The sequence below is a fragment of the Electrophorus electricus genome, chromosome 14, assembly GCF_013358815.1.
Source record: "Electrophorus electricus isolate fEleEle1 chromosome 14, fEleEle1.pri, whole genome shotgun sequence".
In the NCBI taxonomy this organism is placed as follows: domain Eukaryota; kingdom Metazoa; phylum Chordata; class Actinopteri; order Gymnotiformes; family Gymnotidae; genus Electrophorus; species Electrophorus electricus.
Window position 1 is genome coordinate 13,318,925 of NC_049548.1, and position 19,275 is coordinate 13,338,199.

Consider the following 19,275-nt stretch of genomic DNA (forward strand, 5'->3'; position numbering starts at 1 on the left):
TGCAAAAACATGCACCTTTTGCGTTGCAAAAACATGTAAAAACTACATTGATATCTAACAAAAATGACAAAAACAAAAAAAGGTAAACAATGAGTGGTAAACAACCTTTACTTCTTCCTTATATGTACTTCTTCCTTAAAATGAGTAGCTGCTTTTAACAAATAAATGCATACTTGATTAATCTCATTTGTATTAAAATATAATTAATTATTTTATGATGTTTTTAGGCTCAGTGTTTACCTGTACGTTCCTGTAGTATACAGTCTTGAGGAGTAGATCAGGAGTGGGGAATTTTCTCAAATGCAACATCAGGTGTATTATTTACACATTTGGTATTTTTAGGCCGCTCTTAAAGAGCACTGTGTTTCCAACAGGGAATACACACACACACACACACACACACACACACACACACACACACACACACACAAATTGAGGCAATGGAAGAGGGTTAACAAAGGTGGAGGATGATAAAACTTGCAGCACTTAGGCACACAGTCGTATATAACCTACTACCCTGTGTGTATGTATGGGTGTGTGAGAGTGTGTGTGTGTGTGTGTGTGTGTGTGTGTGTGTGTGTGTGTGTGTTTCAGATTTTACAAGATGGATTTATTGTTAGATAATCATTCTCATAAGAACTCTGGTTTTTATGTTGTATTATCCTAGACTAGTCATCTTAGGAGACCTCCAGACAATTTACATTTCTCATTGTTTTGTTCCAGGTTCCAACACACATGCTGCAGGTAATGAAGGCGGTCAGAATGCCAGCTCAAGTGTGTGATGGAGGCTTGAAGCTTGATGCTTGCTGTGTACTTGCTTGAACATCTTGCATAGTGCACACTGATTTCCAGTTAACTGTTGCTCTTTCAGCATGGCAGATATGGAATGTAAATTTGTAGAAACAACATTTCCAAGTCGTGCATGGTGTAATTCCCGCTGCTTCTGTCTGGCTGCATAACTAAGCAGTTCTTAAGAAGCTAATTGTCGTTCTGATGTCATAATTTGCAGATTCTCGCCTGATTCCGGCGTTCTTTGACCTGGTTGCATTCACACAGCAGTGACTCTAATCTCTGCTGACCCTCCTAGAAAAGACAGCTTCATTGTTAGATGACTGGTTTTTCAGTGCAAAGCAACAAACATGTTCATTGTCTTTGCAGCAGAGCTGTTCCAGGATTTCCATAATCCTGCTTTTGAATAATGAGGGTGTAATCTGAGCGAATGCAGACACTTCTGCACCCTGTTCAGAGGAATCCTCATTGCTTGTTCTGGTCTTTTCTCTTCCTGAGATTCCAGGACCACTGGGGCAGTTTGTATTTCCCATAATGAGACTACAGTCCTATGTGGTCATTTCTTTGCTGATGTGGTGCTTGTCTTAAAATAGTGTTGCTAAAGGCTAATGCAGATGACAGGTCCCCTCCAGTACTCAATGCCACCCAGTTCATGCCTCATACTTTTCTACTCGCTGTTTTATAATTTTCTACAAAAGAAAACACTTCCTGGATGCACATTGCTTCCCTGGTATAGTTCAGTTAAAAGGGACAGATATTTGATCTCCAGGCTGCTCTGAAGGTACCTAGTGCCCGAGCGATCTCCAGATGTTCCAGCTCTGAGCTGACATGCATAAGACGGTGAAGCGAGCATCAGTGTGAACACAACCACTCTCGCACACTAACAGTTGGGATGACTCTGAACACTCCATGCTTTAGGGAAGCTGAGCAGCAATTAGGCAGCAGCAGAGAGGCAGCAGCAGAGAGGCAGCAGGAGAGAGAAAGCAGGCAGTCAGACCACGCAGCCTTGGCGTTGAGCACAGAGGCCAGTGCACTGAAACACAGCTGAGTAGCCATGTGGATAATAAACAAGACTTCTGGAGAATGCAATTACCACGTATCTTGATAGGCTGGGCTTCATTTGCATGGCCTTGGCCTTGCTCTCTTTCTCCTCTTTCTCATCCTCTCCCTCACACACACACACACACACACACACACACACACGCACACACACACGCAGATGACACGCCACTGCAGATGGCCCTGGGTGGAAGGCGTGCTGGCTTGCCGATTTGGGCCTCGTTATCGGGGAGGATCAGATGAGGGTTTGTTGTGAGCAGGATGCGGAGGTGGGAGCTGCAGTGCTTCCACGTCTGAATGCTGAAGATCAATACAAAAGCTGCTTTCACTGCATTCCAATGCCCTGTAGTTCAGAGGCAGCTGTAGGGAGGAGACGGGCCCACAGGGACAGCAGCAACTTTGTCATTTAGAAAAGTTATAGATGCTATTATAGACTAGCTATCTATATATCTGTTTATAGACTAGACCGTCTTACAAACGCAGCCTATATCTAGATTTCTTTGCTTTTTAGGGAACTCTGTTCCAGTCTCAAGTATCATTTCTTTTCAAGACATGTATAGGGTTTGCTTTCCTTTGTTGGCAAAACAAATGTATACTTATGACAGGAACAGAAACCAAACCTGTCGCCGGTACGCTTCCTGCTAACCTGCACAATTAATTGGACAGAAGGGCAGACAGGGCAGGGAAGTGAATGTGTAACCATGGCATTAGGGTTGCTAAGATACATGTGGACATAGAAGGGTGAGGCTCCTCGCTCCCAGCCACACACAGGAAATGGTCAATATGTCAATATGTCAATATGTGCCAATCCTCGCATGCACTTCAGTTGATGGGTTCCATGAATGTTGCCCTCGTGCACTTGATATAAAAAAAAATTATATGTGCATACGAAACCACCAGTATGCGCACCGAGCTCCAGAGACTGCATGTGTACCTGTGGCTCTGTAGAGTACAAGCAAGACACAGCCTCAACATTCTAGGTGGTGACATAGTGCAAAACTCTGCCGATGGCAGTCAGCACGCTCCTATTCAACCACACTGCCCTGGGGCGCCTCCTCATATTCAGCACGTATGGCCATGGGCGAGTGAAACCGACCTGAAGAGTGTGCATGTGTCTTCAACTCACCTGAGCTGCCCTCGGGCCTCAGTATTGGGACTCAGCCCTGTCCCCTGAGACTCTGACTCATACCTGTCCCCTGAGACTCGGCCCCGTCCCCTGAGACTAAGACTGAGCTCTGTACCCAGAGCCTAAGACTCGGCCCTGTCCCCTGAGACTAAGACTGAGCTCTGTACCCAGAGGCTAAGACTCGGCCCCGTCCCCTGAGACTCGGCCCTGTCCCTGTGTCGGAACAGCTTCATGGCCACACTCTCTTTTCTCTTTAATTCCATTCTTAGCTCTCACAGTCACTCACTCTTTATTCTTGCCAGACACGTAGCCATGCTAGGAAGAAGATCAGCAGTTGTTTTGATTCAAGCCTTTTTAAAGATAACAGGGGTTACTTAAAGCACTTGGTTGTTGTCAATTTCATACTTGCATGCATCCTAAAGCTTCATTTTGTTGTAGCTGGTATAGAACACAGTAAGCCCAGCTTCTTGCCACTGAGACACCAGGGGAAATATGCAGTTTCCAGCGAACAATGGCCTGATGTCTACTTTATGGGTCTTTTCCTTTTTTGCCTTTAGTCTACTGATATTTTTAGAGACATCTTTCTTTCTTTTCTGTTCTTTCTTTTTGTCTACGAATATTTTCTTCTTTCTTTTTTTTTGTCTTCCCTTCTTTGGGAGTGAGTAGGGTGGGAGACAGGGTTCCGCCTCACTGTAAATCACCTGACCGCTTTTGCAAAGCCCTGTTGTAGCCACGGCAACGCAATGGGTTCAAGATTCCATCTTCAGCAGTGTGCGTTATTATGTGTAAGGAACAGCCAGTTCTAGCTCACACTCTTCCAGCGCGAGCACAACACATTTGCAAAGTGATCAGCCTCACTGAGTGTAAAGGACATACTACTTATAGTACGGAGTTCTTCTTGTCACCCTCTCTCTCTCCCTCTCTCCCTCTCTCTCCCTCTCTCTCTCTCTCTCTCTCTGTGTGTGAAGTTCTCAGACTGAGGCTAATTTTACTTCCTTTTCTACTGGACCATAAACCCTTGTTTCCACACAGGAAATAATGTCATACATTTCTCTTCCTGCCACTCTGAAGAGAACAGGCTGTAGGCCATCTCTGTACTAGGCCTATTTCAGAATACAGCACTGTCTGGCTGCTTCTGCTCATCTCAGATCTGTTTGGTCTTCTCTCCTGTGTTTCCAAAATTTCAGAGAGTGTGCTGGGTTCTCTTGTGTTTTTAAAGCCCAGAGAGTGGTCTAGGTTTTGTTCTTAAAGCCCAGAGCATGGTCTGGGTTTTCTCATGTTTGTAAAGCTCAGAGAGTGGTCTGGGTTCTTTGTTCTTAAAGCCCAGAGTGGGCTTCTGTCTTCTCTCATGTTCTTAAAGTCCATTGAGTGGTCTGGATTCTTTTTTGTTCTTAAAGCCCAGAGAGTGGTCTGTGTTCTCTCTTATGTTCTTAAAACTGGGAGATTTGTTTGCTGAATTAACATTATTAATGTTATTAACATTCGAAATGCAGCTATTTAGCCACCTTTACTATGACAGATGCAAACTGAGTGACATTTGCTTGTAGTTTCTCAATCAAATCCACAGAACACACTGGTTTGCCTGGTGGAACAATTTTAGTATTGTATCCCTATAATTAAGTTAAAGTGAACAGTAATCTGCTAAGGGACACTTTTTGTTAAAAGCAAAGCTAATCTTTGCTGTATATCTCTTTCTGCCTTTGATTTGAGTTTTAGGAGAGAATAGGCTTACAGATCTAATTTGCTCTCTTAAATACAAGAGGGAGGAGGGTGAATTCCAGTGTTTCTCAATAGTCTGATATTGTCAGCAAACCTTCTGCTTGTGATGGCTGAGGGCCACAGTTAGATACCAGAATGCTGAGAAAAGGAAGGGCAAAGAAAAAGAAGTGAGAGCAAGTGAAAGGGAACTAAGTATTTTGCACAGTCAAACTCTTCAGAGGTCCAGCACAGCTGACTTAGATCTGACTTAGATCCTGTCTCTTTCTCGCTCCTCACTCACCTCTCTTCTCCTGTCTCGTGCCTCTCTCTGAAGAGGCACAGGTACCAACCCAGTCTACAGCTCCCCAGTAAACACCGTTAATCTGAATAAGACTCGACACTTCGTCAGGATACGTGCTCCCTGACAACCCGGTCTCTGAGTGCCACTCACTCTTCCGGAGCTTTCTCTGATCAACAGCTCCTGCTCCAACTCATAAAAATCTCTGTCTTTAACAGCCCAGTGCATTAGCTAATGCTTCCCCACCTTAACGAAAACACAGTAAGGGAATCTATCAGAATATTATGACAATCTATTCAGAGGCTTTGGTGAGTTTCGTATCCTCATATGTTATGAATTTAATGTGTAAGAAAACATTTGACTTCTAGGTTATTTACATTATTTAATGTTTTACTCACACTAGCTGGGCTCATGTGTGTAGTTAGTAAGGAGGGGTACTGCTATTTGCCGATATTGAAGAAGCTGGTATAGGAAGCTGGTGCTGGTTGGACAGGTGTTTCCCTGTCCTGGTAACTCTGTCTAAATCCTGCTATTATATCCCAGCACCTAGATTATTTCTTGAACTGTATTGGTGTCTGCACTGAGGAATCCTGACATAATGCTCTAATCTGACAGATCCCACCCTGAAGCTGTACAGCGATAATTTATGCCATGGAAGCACAGATGACTCCTGGAGGTGTGCATTGTGTGTGTGTTTGTGTATGTGTATGCATGGGTGTGTGTGTGTGCATGTATATAAGACAACAGCAGATACACTTGTTTGTGTGTGTGTGTGTGTGTGTGTGTGTGTGCACTATTCTATAAGAATGCAAAATGAATCACAGGTGACAGGTGTGTGTACTCTCTAACATTTGCCACGCATAGCTATTTTTAACCTCAACAAAAAAAAAACCAAAACCTAAATTATGCTGAGCAGCACACAAGGCACAGAAAGGGGTCTCATTTATAGGTTGTTGCTATTTTTTTACACCTTCCCAGCCACTGATTTGTATCCTGAAGCAGTGCCGCACATCCGCCTTCTCTGGTCACTGAAGTGAATTAAAGTTATGGCTAAATATGTGCCACTTGAATTGTCTGAGTGTCCCCAAAGCAGGGCATAGTTACTCTGGTCATTCTTAGATATCAGAGCTAGTGTTCAGATGCATCTCTGAGCTGGAACATCATGCTAAAATGCTTTAGGGAATCTGTGCCCTGAAGGTTACCTAGAATACACCAGAGAGTAGAGGCTAGTAGTATTCTTATCGAATCTCCCAGATTGAGATTTCATTGTGACTCCGAATCTGGACTGGTCCCAGTTTCAGCCCCCGGAGTGCCCTGGAGTGCCCCAGAGTGCCCCGGAGCACCCTAGAGCCCCTGCTGTGACTCACAGCCCCCGCAGGGCCACGCTGGTCCAGGTGCAAGTGTCTGCCACAATGCCTGCCTTTCTTCAGCTCGGCACCATCCGCTTGCGTGACTGCACTGAGTGTCCAGCAGGGAAAAACGAGAGAGTAAGAGGGAAAGAGAGAGAGAGAGAGAGAGAGAGAGAGAGAGAGAGAGAGAGAGAGAGAGGAAGAGAAAAGTAAAGAAGAGCAAGTTTGGCCAGGCTTCTCTGACAGGGATTATTGAGAGCAATGAATGCAGGTGTTACGAGAGCACTGGGTTGATGCAGCCTGTTCATTTCTTCAAACCTTCATGTTGTTTCTATGAGAACAGTGTGTCTTTGTATGCTAATATTTCTAGCATTAACAACATACTGTGCTCCAATACCTCTCAAGCACTGGAGGGGCCCCAAATTTAATCGAAATCAATAAAAATACATAATACAAAATAAATAGCTATGAATAGCTATGAAGGTCTGTGTATGACAATGGAATCTTATTTAAGTTTTGTTTCTTATGTAATATTGCCACTAGGATACTGTATTCAGTATCTGAATATTATGGTTCTGAGTTTAGTTTGTGTTTGGGCAGTCTACCATTAATACAGCACAAAGAATAGAATAAAAAAATAATGCTGTAACCTAAAGAGAAATGACTCTCAACAATAATCTGTATACTTAACTGAAACCATTTTTTCTTAATACCGAATACTTCAAGATGTTCCGAAATGTATTTGGATGCATGTATTTGTATGTATTGTAGTCTGTGTAACATGAGGATCAGTGTTAAATTTCCAGCATGAAGAACAGATTACTTTTCACTGAATTTTGTATGTTACGCATTCCACATCTCAAGCCTTCACTTTACGGAACATGCATTTCGTGTAAAGATGTCATATCGTCCTTACACGTCCCAGACACCGACGCAAAGCAGCAACGTCTGGCCCTTTAGCCCCAGTTTCTTATCCTATGATGCCTAATCACGCTGCTGTCATATTATGAGCTGTGTTTTCTCAGCTTTAAATTTCACTGTAAGGAAACAGATGCCCACAGAGGGCGAGCGCGACACAATAGGAAAGCAAAATAAATCGGAGGAAAACTGAGATAGCGTGATCTGATAAAGAGGTACAGCACTGACTAGGTGAAAGGGTGGGTCTGTTTTCTACTCTCCACAACACAGGGATACCCAACACGGGATATGGGTGTCTGCTACCAATGTTATGTTTTGTGAGAAGTTAAATAATAACTTTATTCTTCTTTCTGTGGTCTTTTACGTAGCACTGATTACGAAAATAGACTACATATACCCTGTACACCCACCCTGTGTGGCGGGATAAAATGTTAAAAATGGCCTTCATTACCCAGATTTACTGAAAGTGGAGCATGGAAAAGAGGTCTTCGACAGCTACTGTGGGACAGAAAGATGACATGTGACTAGCTTTGATATCCTGAGAGGCAGCTTGAGGGCGAGGGGGACCTGGTCCGTTTCATAGTGTGCTACTTTGTCAATGATTGCTTTGCAGGGGCCACAGGAGAGGGAGTGAAATGGGCAAGAACCCCAGGGCAGAAAGGGTTCAGTCCAAGGGGTTCAGTCCAAGCCTCTGTGTGTTTGATGTCTGGCCCACTTCAGTTCCTTCTTAGGACAATTTTATGCACAAACGTTACAGTATAATCAAGTTAGTCAGATCCAGAGGGTAGAATAGGTCTACTATGTGAAATTGCTTCAGGTCCTCTTTGGTGCTGCAGGATGTATCTGTTTGTAGTCTGACACTTTAGGGATGATTATACTTGTTAAATGATTAGGGTTGATGCTTGTAATCTTTGAATTTCTGAAGCACACAAAGCACATGGATATACAGATATAAACAGGATATAAACCAAGAGAGACACATGCGAAAAAGGGGAGATTACTGCAGTGTATTAAAAAAAGAATAATAACACAACACAGCAATTTGCATTGCCATTTTGGAACTGTCCCTGCTGAAACCTGCTTTGAAAGGGGTCACTAGCCTTTTCTCACAACTGTCCTACTTTGCTGCGTGCATGCACTGAACACAAATAAACACATTACCATTTACGCATTTAAACCACGTTGCACAGATCTCACAATCTACATCTCAAGCACAGCTTACAGAAGGTACTATGTGAAGATCAGTGAATTCACTTGCAAGGACTAGACGCTGGAGCCTTTCAGCTCCCTGTAGCTCAGCACCATATTGTCTTGTCTCACTCCCCTCCAATGTAAAAAATGGTTTGCCCTTCATCCATGGCTGATTAGACTGCCCATGGTCCATCCACACTCACACACACACCTTCCACATTCACAGAAATAACATGACACACACACGTGCAGGGCAGAACAGGACATGGTGACCTCCGTAATTGGCTGCACACTTGTTTGACACGTATAAAAGGGCCTTAACCAGATTTCACACATGGAGAACTCCCATTTGCAAGGTAGCTCCTTTCATCTGTAGTGCTAGAGGTCATGCTCCGACCACCACTCCCTGCCGTGGAGGCTCAGGGAATGATGGGAAGATAAAAGGTGTGTGTGTGTGTGTGTGTGTGTTCATTGATCTTAAGCTACTTACATCCCTGCTGACTGAGGACGGATGCCTGCAATCAGATTATGTCATTCATACGGTCTGTTGGCAGTGCTTGAACAAAAGCAGTTATCAATAAACCTAATGACTTTACCCCTTTTGGCTTCATCTTCCTACTTGTCCCACTTCTCCTTCTATTTCTGAGTTAGACACTGTCATTCCTAGCTACATATCTACTGTGTATGTGCGTGCATATATTTCAAAAATATGTACATAACACCAATCAGCCATAACATTAGAACCACCTGCCTAATATTGTGTAGGTCCTCCTTTTGCAGTAACAACAGCTTCGACCCCTTGAGGCAGGGACTCTGACACCTATGAAGTTGTCTTGTGGTATCCCAGCACAACACTGCCCAGAGCATCACACTGCTTCCTCCGGCTTGCCTTCTTCCCTTATTGCACCATGGTGCCATGTTTTTGCCAAGTAAATGACACACATGCACCTGGCCGTCCACATGGTGGACAGGAAAAGGTGATTTGTCAGATCAGGCTATTTTCTTCCATTGCGCCATGGTCCAGTTCTGATGCTCATGTGCCCATTATAGGCACTGTTGGTAGTGCACAGGGGTCAGCATGGACACTGTGACTAGTCTGCAGCAAGCTGCAATGCACTGTGTGTTCTCACACCTTTTGATCTTAGCAAGCATTAAAGTTTTCATCAATTTGTGCCACAATGGCTCTTCTGTGAAATCACGCCCATGTGCTCTATTGAGCCTTGGGCATTCATGACTCTGCCACCAGATCGCTGGTCGTCATTCCTTGGACCACTTTTGGTAGGTACTTGCTACTGCACATCAGGATCATACCACAAGACCTGCTGTTGTGGAGATGCTCTGACCCAGTCGTCTAGCCATCACAATCTGGCCCTTGTCGAAGTCACTCAGACCATTACACTTGCCCATTTTTCCTGCTTCCATCACATCAACTTCAAGAACTGACTGCTCTCTTGCTGCCTAACATATCCCACTCCTTGACAAATAGCACTGTAATAAGATAATCAGCGTTATTCACTTCACCTGTCAGTGGTTTCAATGTTGTGGCTAATCAGTGTATGAATCATATTGTTTTGAAAGACCCAGTCACCAATGTTTATGTTACAACAAACTGATAGAACTCTTTCACATTATTCAAATAGTACAGTATATTAAAGCATTGTATAGCCTTTAAATAGTATTACAATTACTACTACTACTACTACTACTAATGTAGTACTATTATTCAAATAGTTCTACATTATTACAGTCTATTATTACATCAGTGTGGCAAAAACGAGGAGGCAGGAAAAGCAGGTAAAGCATATGGCTTTGGCGAACCGCACCAAAGCAATGAAAAGTCATGGAAATATCCAGAGCACTGTACAACAAACGAGAATGCACATGCTTTCCATGACTCCCTAACAGCCCCCAAACTGGGAGAAACCCATCTCCACCCCTGTGCTCCTTGACAGGTGATTCTAGTGTATGAAAGTGGATCCTAGACAGCACACACATGCATAGATACATGCTGCATGTTCAACCTTTCAGGATCTCAGTATTCAAAGCACAGCCTTGGCCTGGTCTATGGAAGTCCAAGCAACCGACTCAGGCTTTAAGAGGTGAAAACCACCCGGGACAGCCATGCCTGTAGGCAGCCTTGTCTGCAGCGCGCTGTGTCTCATCAGCCAATCAGAACCCAGCTCTGCCCCTGGAAGGAACGCCCTAGCAGGGGAGATGTGTCAAAACACAGGGGAGCTGAGCGAGGGGAGAAACACAGAGAAAAAAAAACAGAAAATAGGAGACAGACAAAGCCAGACACACCGACCCATGTGTCCTGGGACTAAAAAAGTGAAGGCAACATGTTTTGACGGGGTGTTTGAATGGAGCCTCTGCTTGGTAAATGATATGCACTTCTGTTTAAATCACCCTGGGACAGGCATCAAAGTACCCACAGCATCTCTGATTTGCTCACTCAAAGCAAATCCAAATCAAGAGAGAACAGCCACCAATAAAATCACTTTTATTTTAGTAATTTTGTGCCTGTCATAAAAATATGAGAGTATGACATTTTCTTTTTTTAACCACCGACATGAAGTCTGGGGGACTTTTTGATGGAATGTGGCCACCTCACCCATAATTCCACGGGGAGGGGGGGGGGGGGGTTTGTGGAAGAAAATCTAGCTGCAGCTCAGTCTGGTTGCTAGATGAGAATGTCACCATAGCAACAGCTTGGAACGTACAAGCACCAGGGATTCTTTAGGCTTGCTATTTTCCCAGGTAGATAAATTGTGCTCTGCCACCCTTGCTCCCTCCTTTTCTTGCATGTCTCCTCTCCCTCTCTCTCTCTCTCTCTCTCTCTCTCTCTCTCTCTCTCTCTCTAATCTTCCCTCGCATTCCCTCTCTGTTTACACCCATTTCTCCACCTTCTAGCTCATCCACCCCCACCCCCAGTCTCATTTGAATTCATATATGCTACTTCCTCAAGGGCTTTCCTTGGATTGCACTGCGTTGGATCGCTGGTAGGAGATGCTGTGAGCCTTGGGGCTATGTGTGTATTCCTGTTTAGTCTAACGCTCCAGGCTGTTCAAATACAAAACACCTACGAGAACCTAACAGCTGTAGGTGGAAGATGTAGGTGCATTTCAGCCAAATCTGCATCTGTAAATGCAAACTGGTACACTTGGATTTAAGTCTGTAGGTAGTACACTTTACAAAAGCAAAATTACATATGATTTTCTCTAACATTTCTCAATGTATTCAGTGTTGAAGATGCGGTGGAAAAAAAGAAGAAGTAATGCAAAAAATATAATAATGCAAAAACGTATTTAAAGTTTAACACAGAGTACCCAAACAGGCTCCATAGTTCTAGAGCTGTGTAGTGTAACATATATGGAGGCTATTTGAGTGCTCAAACTGATTCTCGTTCTCCCATCCGCCCATCTTGTGATAATCTACCAGCTCATCGCTGATTCATGTTAGAGTCTGACTGTGATCATTTACCAGATCAGCCTTATTCATGTTAGAGTCTGATGGCAGATGTTTGTGTGCATGATCAGCTGTGAAGCTTTGTGGCCTTTGAGGTCCTGATGAACATGATTTGACACTTTGACTCATCCTATATGACTCCCAGGTCAGTCACAATTAGACAGAACATGACTCATAGTCACGCACTCATGCTATGCCATTGAGGAGGCTTTCGTCACACCAGACATGTCTGTGTCCATAAGTTATCGGTCGGCCGGCCTGTTGTTTTGCAATGCCATCATTTTTGCATATTGCTAGCAAACTACAGTATGCATTGTCTTCATCTTGCTTTCAATAAATAATGTCCACATGAATTTATATCTAACCTAAATCTCCCTATTACTCTGTCTCTCTCTGCAGGTGGTGAAGTGCTGTTTAAAGAGCTAAGTCGGGGCTGTAAGCAAGCCACGCCTGTTCAGAAAGACACATCCAGACTGAATGAAGGGAGAGAAACCCAAGTAGGGGAGGAAAAGAAGAATACCAGTCCTATAGTCTACTGACAAGAGAGCGAGAGAGAAAGAGAGAGCGAGAGAGAGCAGAGGAGTTACAGAAGACATGTGACAGCCGGTTTCTTCCAGCAGAATGCCGGCTACGATGGACACCAGAATCAGCAGGAACTAAATCTCTCCTCTATCAGGTACATTCATGCACCAGAAAAGAAGTGTTACCTTGAAGAATGGTTATAGGAAGGCATAACTATTAAGGGTAAAGTGGCAACTATTTTTGGCATGGTTTGTGCAATAGTTTTGTGTTCAGCTACTTGAGTTTATCATGCATAAATACACAGATACACACAGACACTCACACCCACAAACACAGAGGAAGTCTTATGCCAACACATAACCTGGGAACTTAAACAGTGACGTGAAAGGTACATAAATTAGCAGTTCTGTAATCTGTAACAGAACTGTCTACTGCCATCTGAGCACTTCACACATTCATTTCTTGTTTCTGAAGAAGATGCAAGATGAGATCTCACACCAGTGTACAGCATTCCCGTTACCATGCATGAGTAACAGAACATCAAAAGCAAACAAATAGCATGTCATCACTACATGCCACAGTAACACAGTCCCTATTCTGGTTTCTGGTCCAGTGTAAAGTGCACTTCTGTAGCCATGGTAGATTTGAATGCGAGTCCGACTGCCCATTCGTAGCATGTCTCCCAGTGCCCATGGAGAGGCTGTGAGGCCGCGTTCCATGGGCTGGTTCAGCTCCAGAGGTGAATCCTTTCACTCTGAGGGATTTCAGGCTCGTTACTTGAGCTGCGTTAGTTTAAGGAAAAGCCCATGTCTCCATCTGTTTGCTTTGTTCGTTTGTTTGTGGACTCATTTGTGAACACATGGTAGGGGATGGGGTTCCTCTTCCTGCTTCTCTCTCTCTCTCGTTTATAGTGGGAGATATTGAGGATCTCTCACTCAGGGGATCATAGGACTTTAATTAGAGCCAGCATGGTAGCTTATACCATAGCCAGCACTGTTTCTCCCATAATGCCAGACTATGTAATAAAACAGCACACTGAAGATGCAGGCTGGTGGATGTGATGGTAAAATGTGCCTTTTACATTTACATGAAATGTAAATGTAAAAATGTATCTGAATCTGTATGTGGGAGTTTTTTGTTTTTTTTTTATAGTGGGCAAAAGCTCTCTGTGTCTGTCACTGGCTGTCACTCTGAGCTACCTTGAAAGTGACAGAAAAGAAAGCTTCTTATGAAGGGAAATAGGTGTCAGTGAAACAGACGTGTGTGTGTGTGTGTGTGTGTGTGTGTGTGTGTGTGTGTGTGTGATGTGTACAGTTTAAGGAGAAAGGGCAATTGTGTGTATGTGTAAAGTTGACAGAAGGAGAAGAGGCCTGTGCATGTGTGTGTGTGTGTGTGTGTGTGTGTGTGTGTGTGTGTGTGATGTGTACAGTTTAAGGAGAAAGGGCAATTGTGTGTATGTGTAAAGTTGACAGAAGGAGAAGAGGCCTGTGCATGTGCGTGTGCGTGTGTGTGTGTGTGTGTGTGTGTGTGTGTGTGTATGTGTGTGTGTGATGTGTACAGTTTAAGGAGAAAGGGCAATTGTGTGTATGTGTAAAGTTGACAGAAGGAGAAGAGGCCTGTGCGTGTGTGTGTGTGTGTGTGTCTCATTTCCTTGTCGGAGTGGAACAGGAAGACTGGCTGCTCAGGAAAGGAAACTGCATCTATCAAATACCAGATATGAACAGATGGAGGACAGCATGTGCTTACACTGCAAAACACACACAGCAACACACACACCCACACCCACAAAGCAGTGTAGATGTGATCCAAATAGCTTACTCCAAAGCCCAAGCATAATGACTCGTGGGGACTTTTATGTTGAAAGAGCAGAAGGAGGAAGCAGTACTATACCTCAAAATTAAAAGGGCCACCTGACCTCTGTAGCGCAATTAGCTCCATAAAATACATGCTGTACAATATGTTACCAAATGAGGGAATGTAATGACTGAGGTCAGTGCCTTCATCCCTGCTGTCTTCTGTACTCTCCAATCTTTCTTGCTCAGTTCTACTCTAATCAGAGCAGTCACTGAAGAGACAGCTCTCCACAGGCAACCAGCATGGGCTTCAAGCCACACTAATGAAATGCCTGTACACTGTGTCACACACACACACACACTCACACTCACACACACACTCACACACACACACACACACACACACACACACACACACACACACACTCCCCCATACAGGACCTCTTCCGACATCTCCACTATCTGTGTCTCCAGGACTATCTTGTAGTCCTGAATGTTTCATTATTTCACATCTCTTCCCTGATCTTTTACTTGATTGGCTTGCGTCAGAGGCTGTAGATGGACATAAGATTACACAAGAGATTTGAGCTGCTGGATTCTCATCATTGACATTTGACAGACATATCCATCATGTCCAGCAGAATGTGGGACACTCTACTGAATATGAGTCTACATCAAGCATACACTCCAGACTCAGGTCTTTTGGGAGGTCAATCACAAACAGAGCAGCTAAATACCTAACCCTATATTTGAGGCTTGTAACCTCTCAAGTGTGTTACAGCAAGCCTGATATATGTAGCATGTATGTTACATGTGCACTTCTGGAGGTTTTTCCCTGGCGTTAACCAATAACAGCGCGCTGCATAAACCTACATAAACCTGCTCAGCTCACAATTCTCTCGCTCTTTCACTTTCTCTCTGTCCCAGCTAATCACGGTACAGCAGTAAACGGCCCTTACACCCCACCACACGGAAATTATGTTGACTGAGTCCAGCACACACAATCTGTTTTTGGCTTCCATGCTTAATACACGCCTGCATACGTACCCACACACACGACTGCTTTTTCTGGGAATTCTGGATTACTGAATCTGTAAGGTGCAGGCAGAGAGGATTCAATGCTCTCTCTCTCTCTCTCTCTCGCTCTCTCTCTCTCCCTATTCCCATCACTTTCCTTTTCTCCCTATTTTCCCCTTGAATCAAGTGCCTGTCCCATCTAAAGTACTCACTCCCCTCTTCTTTTCTACTCTCCTCTTCCCTTCATCCCTCAATCCACCCCTTTCCAACCTGTTTGTCTTTCAGTATCTCCTGCTTTGCATCCTCCTTCTTCCCTTTTCCCATTTCCCCTGCCTTACTGTAAATGCACCATGTGGAGAAACATTCCCAACTCTGATCACATAGCCAGAGAAGTGAGCTCCCTTTTGGAAATTCAATCCCATTTCGACTATGTGTGAAATCTTATTCCACTGAAGTAGTCTCAGCTCGAGCACAGAAGGACATGAGGAGAACACTGTCATGGAAAATAACCTGCACAAGCCCAGCGGGTGGGAACTTCTGTCTGTTCTCTGCCGCCATTACCTGTGCAGGGAAACGGCCAAGAAAACCTGGTGCCTGTATTCACTGGCCTACATAAAAACAGTCCGGCTGTGCTGTCACCCAACTGAGGCATACACAACAGTGGCTTGCACAATGCTCCTCTTTCATTTCTTTAATTTCTCTCTTAAAGCTACAAATCTCTGTTAAGATAATAACCATACAAGGAAATGATCACAATAGTTTACCTATCTGTAATCATATGCTTTGAACTCTTCGAATAATGACTATTCTCAAGTCATGTGTTAGGGGTCGGAATCAGACAGACTCTTATCTACCTATACCCAATCATGTATAATGATTGGTGCTGGGATTCTATGTTCATGCCGATGGTTACAAACCCAGCTATTTAACTTGATAACACTTCAGTTCAGTTCACTTCAGTTCAGTTCAAATCTTTACATTTACAGATATTTCAAATGATAAATTAGTACAGATTTATCCCCCACTGCAGGAGAGGCTGAGGATGTGGTGATGGAATATGTTAAATGATCATGTGCTTAGATTGTCATACATCAGCTTCAGGAATATGTCCTGTATTTAGACCATGTGGTTCTTCAGTCTCCTTGCATGGTTTACAAGGAAGGGATTTGGTGTCCTGCTGCTTTTTTTTGCAGAAATGTTTGTGAATCTGAAGATGGGAACAGATTTAGTGCCAAGGACTCATCACACTGAGATATAAACTGCTGTGTGTACCACACACACACACACACACACCCTAGTCAGAGACTTCAGTTCAGACTGACATGCACACATGCACGGCACCAAACAGCTAATCTCCTATTTTCTCCATCGTGTAATTAAAGGTGGATCTTTTCTACTTTAAAACACACACACACACACACTGAAATCATTGCTGCTGTCAGCAAGTGTAAGCCTCACATTTCAGTAAATATTTACTCATTAATTACAGCCTAGTTCAGACAGGCAACACAGAACGCTTCCTGGCAAGGTGTCACGTCGGCCGAACCCCAAACACACTACAACACCCAACATGCTGTTTGTCACATGGCTAACGACTCAACCAATCATACACATTCCTTCAGATCCTCATCACTGGAATATTGATATCACCTGTTTCTCTACATTCAACTGTAAACCTGCCTAGAACTTACCAGTATTGCGAGTAGTATTTACTGTGGTTACTGGGCGTTTTTTTCTTGACTTCTCTCCTGTGTATCGGTTGTGTTTTTTTGCTCTTCTGTCTTCTGATTTTTGCCTGCCCCTTTATTTTTGAATAGTTTGCCTGGTTTATGATTGCTCTCTGGTTTTTTGACTGGGACTGTTTACCGTAATGATTTGGTTTACCCCTGTCTTTGCTTTCCTGGTTTTGACCCTGGCTTGTTCACCCACCACGAACTTGGAATGCAATAAATTCATCACTCTCCATCTGTGAGCGTCTGACCTTGCTTGCCCCGTCACACTAGGTCCGTTTGCTTTCCGGATGTTTAACACCTCAGTCATTTAATTGCTGTTGCTTTGCTGTTTTTAGGGATACAATTTTCTCTGTGTAATTTTCTGTTTGTATCATTTGTGAATGTTGAGTACAGAAACATCATGTTTTACTCAGTCTGGCCTAAAACCCTATTACCGCGGACGTGACATTGTCCTGTTGTTTGGTTTGGTTCTGTGTTGTTTTGTGTTGTGTTGTTTTGGTTCTGTGATGTTTTTGCTGTGTTGGTCACAGAATGGTGACTGGACTGTTCACCTTATTCCTACCACTACGTGTGACATATTTACACAGAAAATGTTGGCCTAGATAAAACTCCAAAGCCCGCCTGCTCATGCTTGTAGTTAGTCACACATTCATCACCCTGGTTTCACAGCTTTTTAGTCACTTCTTACAAGCTGATGCAACACGATCATGAAGTCATTTCACATGACCCAAAACTGCGATAATTCTGTTCATTAGTGCGTAGTTCTCTGATAAGGGAAGAAGCTGCTTCTCAGCTGGCCACAAGGTCACTCTGAGCCTTCTGGCCTGAGGTAGGAGACGCTGATAGATTGCGGCGAGAGTTAGCAAGCGCAGCTGCAGGCTAAACACTACGCTAATATAAGCTCTGCTAACGCATGGCGCGGTTGCCTGGTAGCCGCGGGCAGCTGCTGCCGTGTCGTTAATAGTGTAACTCAGTGAGACGGTTCCGGTGAGTTACATGGTCTGTACTACTTTATTAGAGGCATGGCGCCATTATTAGCCTTTCGGACATTCTTCCCCGAGGAAATGATTAGCAAGTGCATTACGGAATCACAGGAAAGTGCTTTTAATAGAGGGCAGCAAGGGATGACATTTGGTCTCAGAGAACCAAACCCAGCAGCTGGAGAAAGGGCTTCTGAACGGAGCAGAATAGCCGAAAGCACTAGCCGTTGGACTGATTGAAATGTGCTGCTTGTAATTCAGCCTCAGATCAGGCCGAGATTTTTGCATTGCTGGTGCTGCAAGAAAACAACAACAAACCCCAGATATAATTACACAAAAACACTGGAACCTCTAAATTACTTTCTAGTAAGAAGGCCTAAAATGTCTGTGTGTGCGCGCATGCTTGTGTTTTTAGTTGTATCTTTAGTTGTATCTGCTATTTTTGTAATTCTGACCATGAAATCTACTGCACATTTAACAATTTCAGAATCCATGCCACAGTTGAGTATAGTGGAGGCTGCACTGCTCTGAAGCATCTTGTGATTCTTGACAGAGCGTGTCACTAGGAGACTGACCAAGTCATGTTCGCCTCAAACTCATTCACAAATCAGACTTTTTCTTAGTGTGTACATCAGTACTGTACAGCCATTAAACAATTAGGATACATTTTTGAAAATATGAAAAATATGAGAATGTTAAGAGTCACATGTGGTGTCAGTCCTGGTGATAGAGGGGATGGAAGTGGTAGCTCTGATTTGCTCTATTTAACTCTGTCTGCTCTCTGTGACTGCTCTATTTAACTCTGTCTGCTCTCTGTGACTCTGTCTGCTCTCTGTGACTCTGTCTGCTCTATTTAACTCTGTCTGCTCTCTGTGACTCTGTCTGCTCTCTGTGACTGTCTGCTCTATTTAACTCTGTCTGCTCTCTGTGACTCTGTCTGCTCTATTTAACTCTGTCTGCTCTCTGTGACTCTGTCTGCTCTATTTAACTGTCTGCTCTCTGTGACTGTCTGCTCTATTTAACTCTGTCTGCTCTCTGTGACTGCTCTATTTAACTCTGTCTGCTCTCTGTGACTCTGTCTGCTCTCTGTGACTGTCTGCTCTATTTAACTCTGTCTGCTCTCTGTGACTCTGTCTGCTCTCTGACTCTGTCTGCTCTCTGTGACTGTCTGCTCTATTTAACTCTGTCTGCTCTCTGTGACTCTGTCTGCTCTCTGTGACTGTCTGCTCTATTTAACTCTGTCTGCTCTCTGTGACTCTGTCTGCTCTCTGTGACTCTGTCTGCTCTCTGTGACTCTGTCTGCTCTCTGTGACTGTCTGCTCTATTTAACTCTGTCT

The 19,275-nt window shown here is 43.9% G+C and overlaps 1 protein-coding gene across 3 annotated transcripts in view; it reads left to right on the forward strand.

Moving 5' to 3' along the window:
- The window catches only part of ptprea (protein tyrosine phosphatase receptor type Ea), a 58,277-nt gene that overhangs the window by 15,193 nt on the left and 23,809 nt on the right, over positions 1–19,275 (forward strand). For 2 of the 3 annotated variants that reach the window (XM_035533751.1, XM_035533749.1), the window contains exon 2: positions 12,293–12,569. The gene's annotated coding sequence lies outside the window, so the exon portion shown is untranslated. Of the gene's footprint in view, positions 1–723; positions 745–12,292; positions 12,570–19,275 lie in introns of all 3 variants that reach the window. The other variant, XM_035533750.1, reaches the window with a different exon arrangement.